The sequence below is a fragment of the Chrysochloris asiatica genome, unplaced genomic scaffold (assembly GCF_000296735.1).
Source record: "Chrysochloris asiatica unplaced genomic scaffold, ChrAsi1.0 scaffold00086, whole genome shotgun sequence".
In the NCBI taxonomy this organism is placed as follows: Eukaryota; Metazoa; Chordata; class Mammalia; order Afrosoricida; family Chrysochloridae; genus Chrysochloris; species Chrysochloris asiatica.
This window is the reverse complement of record NW_006408604.1, coordinates 87,121-96,635: the sequence shown is the minus strand read 5'-3', so window position 1 is coordinate 96,635 and position 9,515 is coordinate 87,121.

Genomic DNA, 9,515 nt, shown 5'->3' with positions numbered 1-9,515 from the left:
TTGCATGGGCTAAGTGGGACAGAGGTAAATAATGATGTATGCACAACCTTGGAACAACAGGGCTCTGGGATACAGGGATTAAGGCGTGGTTGGAATGGGTAAAACGGGGGGGAAAATGTTAAGATGTTTGGATGTCTTTTGAATCTTGGTTTCCCTGGCATACCATTATAAAACAGACACTTGAGGGGGAAAGACAGGAATAGCCAGAAATATCACCATAGAAAGCTTGTAAGTCCATCTTCTGCCTATAACTGATTGGAATACCTAAAGTGATGCTACAACTTGCCCAGTGAAGGAGGCTTCCTGCGGAGCCTTTGCATTGCATAAGACCATGGGTGGAATCCTGAACCCCATCCAGAATCTTTTGAGGTGGGAAATTTCCACTTGAAAAGATAAGCAGACTAGCCTGGAGTGGCTAAAAGAACAGAAGATACTTCTTGAAAGAAAGATCGACAGGAAAAATACAAAACAATTATGGCAGTCCTACTAACTACTACAAGAACAAGTAAGTTGCTCTCCTAGGAGACATCAAGGCAAGTGGTCAGGTCCCCTCAGGGCAAACCCCCTTCCAACACTAAGACTCAATGGGAATACACAAGCAGACATGTGCTCTGATGGGTGACCCTGTTGGTTACCTATAAGGGGAAGTAAGGGAAAAACAGCAATGAAACTACGAGCTAAGTCCAACTACGTTTAACAGACTCCTATGAACCCAGGTGGAGACCTGGTTGGCCAGCAGTATTGCAAGACCTAGGGACTGCTGGGCCTAGAGTCAGTTTCATAGCCACAGAGGATAAGAGTGGAGAATAAATCATCCAGTTGATAAGAGAGGGCATATGCACAAGAAAACCCACATTTGCAGATAATACCCACTTGACCTAACTTCAATGGCTGGATGATCAGAACTGAACTAGAAGAAAGAAGAAGAAAAACAGAGTAATCTGATACAATTTGATGAGCTTGACCGATACCTTTGGATGCAGTAGCTCAAAAGAGGGAACAAATCTTTACAGCGAGGATCATTCCCAGCCCTCCCAAACACAGGGTAGACAGAGAGGGTAACTTGGACATTGGCTACCCAAAATAGGGGAATTACAAAGGCAAGAAGTGACTGGCTTACAAGCTTTCAAGAGGGAGCCTAGATCCAGAGAGCACAAAGAAAGGTAGAATCTCCACTGAGTAGTATCCAATCTGTCTGGGTGGGGCTGATGAAAGGAGATAGGGATAGAACTCGTGGTACAAAAAAAAAAGCAAAATGATAGATGTTCAACCATTTCAAGAGTTAGCATATTACCAAGAACTGATGGTACTAAAGAAAGAAGGCCATGCTACACTGAAAGCATGGGCAAAAAGCAAGACTCTCATAATTGACAGAATAAAAATTGAAATGTTTTAAACAAACTGACGCAGCATTGGAGACCTTCACTCATTTATACCAAGAAATTTGGAAGACAACAAGTTGGAAGAGATCCTTATTTTACCCATTCCAAAGATGGTGAGCAAAGAGAATGTCCAAATCATCCAACAATATCATTAATATAATATGGAAGCAAATTTTTGCTGAAGATAATTCAAAAACGATTGCAGCAGTACATTGACAGGGAGCTGCCAGAAATTCAAGTGGGATTCAGAAGGGAACATGGCACTAGGAATATCATTGCTGTCAGAAGGATCTTAGCTGAAAGTAGAGAAAACCAGAGAGATGTTTACTTGTGCCTTATTGACTAACTATGCAAAGCCATTCAACTATGTAGATCATGACAAACTATGGATAACTATATGAAAAATGGGTATTCCTAATCCAGAACTTTTAATTGTGCTCATGAAGAACCTGGACATAGACAAAGAGTTAGTTTCTGGAACAGAACAAGGGGATACTGAGAGATTCAAAATCAGGAAAAGTGTACTGATTCAATCTGTATGCTAAACAAATAATCTGGGAAGCTGAATTATATGAAGTAGAACATGGCATCATGATTAGAGGAAACGTCATTAGCAACATGAGATGTACAGATGATTCAACCTTGCTTGCTAGTAGTAAAGAGGACTTACAGTATTTACTGATGAAGATAAAACCATACCTTCATTATGGTTTGCACCTCAATGTAATGAAAATCCTCACTATTTAACGAATAAATAGCATCATGATAATGGAAAAATATTGAAGTTGTCAAAGACTTTATTTTTCTTGGATCAACACTCATAAAAGTAGCAGTCAAGAAATAAAATACGTTGCATGAGGTATTGCAAGCCAGAGTATTTCGAGTCACCTCATATGCATATGAGCTGTATGCATATGGAGCTCTGGTAGTGTAGTGCTTGCGAATCGGTCTGCAAACAGCAAGGTCAGCAGTTTGAAACTACCAGCTGTTCCACCAGAGAAAGATGAGGCTTTCTGCTCCCGTAAAGATTTACAGCCTCGGAAACCCTGTACAGGGTTGCTATGAGTCGGAATCAACTCCACAGTACTTAACAACAACAATATATGCATATGAAAGTTGGACAATGAAGAAGGAAGACCTTAAAAGAATTGATACATTGGAATTATGGTGATGGTTAACAATATATAAAGTACCATGAACTTTCAGAAGCTCATACAAATTTGTCTTGGAGGAAGTACTAATAGATTTCTCTTTAGAAGTGAAGGTGGTGAGACTTTATCTCTCTTACTTTTAATAGGTTGTTAGGAGGGACCAGTTCCTGGAGAAAGACATCGTGCTTGGTAAAGTGCAGAGTCAGTGAAAAAGAGGATGACCCAATGAGATGTACTGGCACATTGTAGTAGCAATGGGCTCAAATATAACAATTGTGAGAATGGCATAGGACTGGGAAGTGTTTTGATCTGTTGTGCATAGGGTGGCTATGAGTCGACAGCATCTAACAGCAACAACAACACTATATATGTTGCTGTTGTGAAGTAAACCCCAGTGTGGCACCGTAGGATAAATGCCAGACTGGTAACCGTAAGGTCTGCAGTTTAACTGTACCAGCCACTCTCAGAATCCCTACATGGGTCTCTATGAGTTGCAGGTGACACCCTACTAAATAACACAAACAATAACTTCAATTATACCTTATTGGGTTGGTCAGCATGGCACTAGAATGGCAAAACCTAGGCAAAGATTGAAAGAGGAGAAGGAGCAAATCTTTAGAATTTTAATAGAGAGAAATTCTGGAGCTTATGGGAAAAGCTAGGATCAGAGATAAAAATGTGGAAGTCACCCACTAAAAGTTTTTATTTAGTTAGTTAAAACTGAATTGTGGACATTTTCAAACACATTGAAAGTACAGAACATGGTGTAATTAACCCTATATATGTATCCTGGAGCTCAAACTATTAATGACATTTAGTCCATTTTATTTGATGGTTCAGTGGTAGAATTTCTTCTCCATGTAGGAGAGTCAGGTTCAATTCCCATTTGCACTTTATTCACAGCCACGACCTGTCTGTAGTGGAAGTTTGTGTCTTGCTATGACAGTCACCAGGTTTTAGGGTAGGACACAGACTAGGAAACAGGACTGGCAATCTACTTCTAAATCTCAGCCAATAAAAACCCTATGGAGCACAACAGTCCAATCTGAAACTGAACATGGGGCTGACTCAGCATTTAGTAGATTTTTGTTTTCTTGTTCATGAGGTTCCCATGATTCAGGGCTAGCAGTTAACAGCAACAATACTCCTGTTCCATTTTGTTTGCATTCACTTTACTGAAAGAAATGTGTTCTTTGTCCTTGCAGCTGAGAGGTAAGTCTCAGTCTTTAGAATTTCCTGAGTAATTGGGAGTTTTGTTATTTATAGGCCTGGTGTGGAGCTGTAGGGTAAGCACTGGACTGTTAACCACAAGGTTGGTAGTTCAAACAAACTCTCCACTCCTTGGGAACCCTATACAGGGTCACTATTCTTCAGAACCTACTTGACAGAATTTAACAGCAAAAGACCACACCAGGAAGTTTATGCTAATCAATTGACTCAGGTGGGGGTTGGTCAGGCCAGATAGTTTACCTCTAGGCATCAGCTGACAAAGCAGTCATTAGTATGCAATGAAGACCATATAATACATCTGAATACAGAACTTCAATAAGCTTCCTGGCTGGAGAAAGTCATAAATGCACATCATAGGGTAGTGTGTTCTTCAAAAAATAAAACCTCCACAAAGGGAACTCTCCCAAATTGCATGTTCCTGTAATAATCTTGTTGTTGTTGTTGTTGTTGTTAAGTGCCATCGAGTTGGTTCCGACCCATAGCGACCCTGTACAGGGTTTCAGAGGGAGTAAATCCTTACGGGAGTAGAAAGCCTCATCTTTCTCCCGCGGAGCAGCTGGTAGTTTCGAACCGCTGACCACCTTAAGGTTCGCAGCCCGATTCGTAACCACTACGCTATTCCCATAAAATATGTCACTATTATGCTTTCAAAATATAAATGCATGTTGTTGTTGTTAAGTGTTGTCATATCTGTTCTAACTCATAGTAACCATGTACAGGGCTTCTGAGAATAGTTGGTTCATTTGAACAGCTGACCTTGAGGTTAGCAGTCCAGTGCCTTTCCTACCAGGATTCCATACATGTATTGTTGTTGCATTTAAGTGTTATCATTTGGTTCAAACTCATAGTGACTCTGTATAGGATTTCCTAAACTTTTAATCTTTGCAGGAGCAGAAAACCTCATCTTTCTCCCACAGAGTGGCTAGTAAGGATGAATCATCTATCTTGGGGTTCACAGTCCTATCTTGGGGTTCACAGTCCAGTGCTTATCTTATGGAACCACTCATAATAGACACTCATAATATGAACTTAGAAATAGAAATACAATGCCCACCTTTGTAGGGCATTCTCACATTAAGTCTCTAGAAAGTTATGAGTCATAAGAAAGTTATTTAGAAAAATGTATCAACTTAGACATGAAAACATAGAAATATGTGGGGAATGTGGTAAACATCCTTTATGTTGACTTTGATCTACATGCTATGTTAAAAGGAAACATAACACAATTAATCTTTTAAGTTACTCTTGAGACATGAGTCTAAACAACCTTCCTAATATCTAACCTTGGGGTGAAGATATGCCATTTGGTCAATCTCTAACCCTGAAAAAAATACCTAAAGCTTGGACATTCCACTGACCCTTACTATGTGGGCCAAATTGAAAAGTTCACATATAAACCTTACATTTCTGCTCACTCACTGAGAGAAGCAGAACAGTCTACTGAGACTCTGCCTGCCACCACTGACCTCAGATGCCACCTACAAAGGACTCCCTTGAGCTTGAGTTGTGATTAAGCTTCCTCCAGATGACTTGCATTGATAGTAAAAGCCTGAAGTCTAAAGATTTGGGTTCTATTCGTTAACATTGCAATTGTAATTGGGAATTTCAGCAAGATGGCAAAGTAGGCAGGCACACTACAAAGCCCATATAAAACAAAAAGTTGTTCTTGTTGTTATGTGCTGTGGAGTCGGTTCCTACTCACAGTGACCCTGTACAGGGTTTCTGAAGCTGTAAATCTTTACAGGAGCAGAAAGCCTCATCTTTCTCCCATGGAACAGCTGGTAGTTTCGAACTGCTGACCTTGTGGTTCACAGCCCGATTCATAACCACTACACTAAGAGAGCTCCTTATAAAACAAAGAGAGGAGAGACTAAATAAAACATACAGATAATAATCCTGGAACCCGAAGCTTCAGAAGAAAGGATAGAGAAGTGGATTGAATACTGACAAGGAGAAGGCAAACAAAAGTAGAGAATAAGGAGAGATATACCATGATCATCTTGAACTTTTGCAAGCAGGATTTAATCAAGACAGTAACCTGACAATACAAACACAATACAGATGGTGGCTGATGATGAGAAAGGTGTGATTTCCCCTTGTTTCCCACACCCTTCTGGTGACCAGAAGTGTGGCCAAAGTCCACCCTCACTCACTCTCTATACAGTCCCTTCTCTGCCTGAGGTCAGAGCTACCCTCTTGTGGATTGAGCACCAGGTAAATTGCCCCTGAATCTGGAAGCACATGAACTCCACCAGCAAAACAGGCAGTGTCAGATCCCTGAGAACTCCTGAGTAAGAGCAGAAACTCCTGCTCCCATTTCTTGCTTCCCTCTGGGCCCCAAATAATTCCTTCTGGGAACAAGGATCCTGATCTCAGCTACCATCTGGACTGGCCTGAACTACTTCTGGATTAGATGCCCTGTCCCCTGACAACACTTAGGTCAGCAAGATTTCCATCTCAGACCAGGTGTCACAAGCCCTCACTTCTCCGCACATCCCACCATCTCCTTGGCTGGCAGACAGTGTCAACCCATGACGGGTGCCCTGTCCTAGACAGTTTCTCCTCTCTGAATCCTACCTTTGCCTCAGATTTCTTAGGTTTTTGTCCTTTCTTTCTCTGCTTTCCTTTTTTCTTTATTTTCTTCTGTTTCACTTTTATTTTTTTTCCTTCCCTTCTTGATTTGTTTTTTTCTAATCTTTAAGTTGTTTTCTCTTTCATTTTCGTCCCTTTCTCTAGTATTGCTTAATCTATTTCTTTTTCCCCTCTTTCCTTTTTCTATTCTTCTATTCATTTTCATTTCCTTTTTGTCTTTTTTTATTGTATTTAAGTGCCATTGAGTCCATTCTGACTTACAGCAACCATGTACAGTTTCCACGGAGCAGTTGGAGAGCTTGAACCACCAAATTTGTCCAGTGTTTAGCCTACAGTGCCAATGAAATAATTTTTTCTTGCTGTTGTCTGCCTGTTTTCTCCTGTCTTTATATATTTTTTCTTCTTTATTATTTTCTTTATTGTTGATGTTTGTTTTTGTTTTTTTCTCTTGTTTTTCTCTTGTTCCCACTAATTGGAGATAGTAACTGGGTCTATTAGGCCCAGCCACACTCATATTTCCTTTAGCTCTACCTATTGAGTGAGGGCCACTACCAGTTCCTGTACCACCTGATCTTTAAGGGACAGCAATCAACATCAGGAAAATCCACCTTGAACCATGCTACATGAAAAGCAGAGAACTGTGCACATATGTATATTCTCTATCACACCCACCAGGAGACAATGAGGGTCTACAAACACACCGGCATATTATCATAAATTAAATCCAAATACAACAACACAACGTTTCACAGATAACAGACAGTTGCAGTTGTCATGAAGAAACAAGAAAAAGTAGCTCAAACAAGTGATCAAAATATAGAACCAAAAATATTTCCAAGGAAGAAATGGTATTAGAACTACCTGATAAGGAATTCCAAAGAATGATATTTAGGTACCTTCAATGGATTGAGAGAAAGATCAAGAAAGCTGCAGATGAAATAAAAGAAAACACAGATAAACTTTAAAGAATTCAGGAAAACATGACAATAACAAAATGGCAAAATAAATGAAAATTTAGAAATCATATTAAAAAAACAAAAAGCAAATAGAAATGCAAAACATTAATACTAAGATTTCAGAAATAGATAATTCATTAAATGAACAGAATTGAGTCAGGGGAAAGTTGAAAAGACGAAAAAAGAAAAAAAAGCACAGAGAGGATCATCAAACAGTTGTTGGAAGAAAACTTTCCTAACATGAAAGACAAGAAAATATGCATTCAGGAAATTGGAGTAGCCCCAAACAGGATGGATACCAAAAGAAAATTACAAAGACATATGATAACTAAACTGTCCAAAACCTAAGACAAGGAAAGAATCCTAAGAGGAGCTTGGGAAAAACAAAAAAATTACTTACAAAGGAGAACAAATAAGACTAATCTCTGATTACCTAGGAGAAACCATGCAAGCAGGAATGCAATAGGATGGCATACATAAGACTCTGAAAGAAATAAAACTACCAACCAAGAATCATATACCCACAGAACATTGTCAGATAAAGAGAAAACTAAAGGAATTTGTAATAGCCAGAACAACTTTACAAAAAATACTAAAGGGAGTTCTTTGGACAGAGAACCAACAACAGCAGACAGCAACCTGAGATTAACATATATGACAACTACCCAGAAGTCAGCCCAGATATAGAAATAGCCAAAGGAAAAACATTGTAATTGTAATTGTTAATTTTGATTAATATTATGAGGTCTTACTTGCATGCCTTATTTTGACTACCCTGCATTAAACTAAACCATTTTACAAAGGTCAATCCTGAGTATCTCTCTTTTAATTTTCTAAGATATACTCCTCCAATTGCTCTGTGCCTCTCTTCTGATCCTGATTTGTATGTTTTATTTTTGTTATTGTTGTTGTTGTTAAGTGCCATCGAGTTGGATCCTACCCAGAGCGACCCTGTACAGGGTTTCCAAGGAGCGACTGGTGAGCTTGAACCACCGACTTTGCAGTTCAAACAGCTTTGCAGTCTGGAGCATTAACTCACAGCACTACACCAGGACTCCTATTTTTGTTAGTTGCTGTCAAATTGGCTCAGACTAAAGGTGAAATTAATATCTTACTAACTGAAACATTTCTTAATCTTGCATCACTTCATGATCATTGGTATGCTTGAGTCCCTTGTTGTGGTCACCATGTATTTTCAATCAAAAGTACAGTACTTTTTGTGAGTTCTGTGAGTCATTCTAAAGATTCCTGGTCACAACGTGGGTTAAGTATTGATTGCTAACTGAAATCTCAGCAATTTGAACCCAACAGATGCTCTGCAGGAGAAAGATGAGAGAGTTTGCTTCCATAAAGATTAATAGCATCGGGGGCAGTGCTTGATGGTGGATAGGGTAGAGGTGCAATGAAATTCTACATCAGATATACCACAGAATAGCAGGCAAAGCAGGTTCAGGACAGTGCTCTAAAAGTCTGAACCAGACTTTTTATAGGTAGGAATATTTAAAAAGTTTGAAGGCTTATAGCAAGTGGAACTTATAGCAGAAGTAAGAAACCACATACTTTTGAATCTGCCAGGCTTGGCAGCCTGGAGACAACAACTTGAGCGAGACCAAATGGCAAAACCAAGCAGGGGAGCAGACCCACCACGGAATAATGCTGCAGGAACCTCACAACAAAGGTAGACAATACACTTTGTCAGTTTTGCTTCGTTCATATTTTTGTTTTTTTGGTATCTGTTCATTGGCCCCCCACTGTTTTATGCACCTCCATTCTGGTGACTAGAGGGGGTGCCTGAGGTATTGGACACCCGCCACCCTCTCCACTGGTGGATTCTTCTGCCATGCATGTGCACAGATACTCTCAGCATTTAAAGACACCAGAAGCCCAAGAACTGGTCCTGAACTGTTTTTTAACAGGGAAAAGGCCAGAACAAGGGTGGGGGTAAAGAGGGAGAGTTTAAAAACAAAACAGGGCAAAAATTAAATCCTGAGGTACAGCATAACAACAGTGGCATTTTGAAATTTATCAGGCAGCCTTGAAGGCAAGAAGCTGAAAGACGATAATAAAATCATACTCATATTAGGCTACAGATTTTTTTTTCTTCTTCTCTCCCTCCTTCTCCCTTTTCTGTGATTACAGACTACAGTAGCCAATCTAATTGTTGTTGTTTTTCTTGTTTTTTTGTTGTTGCTGTTTTATGTTCC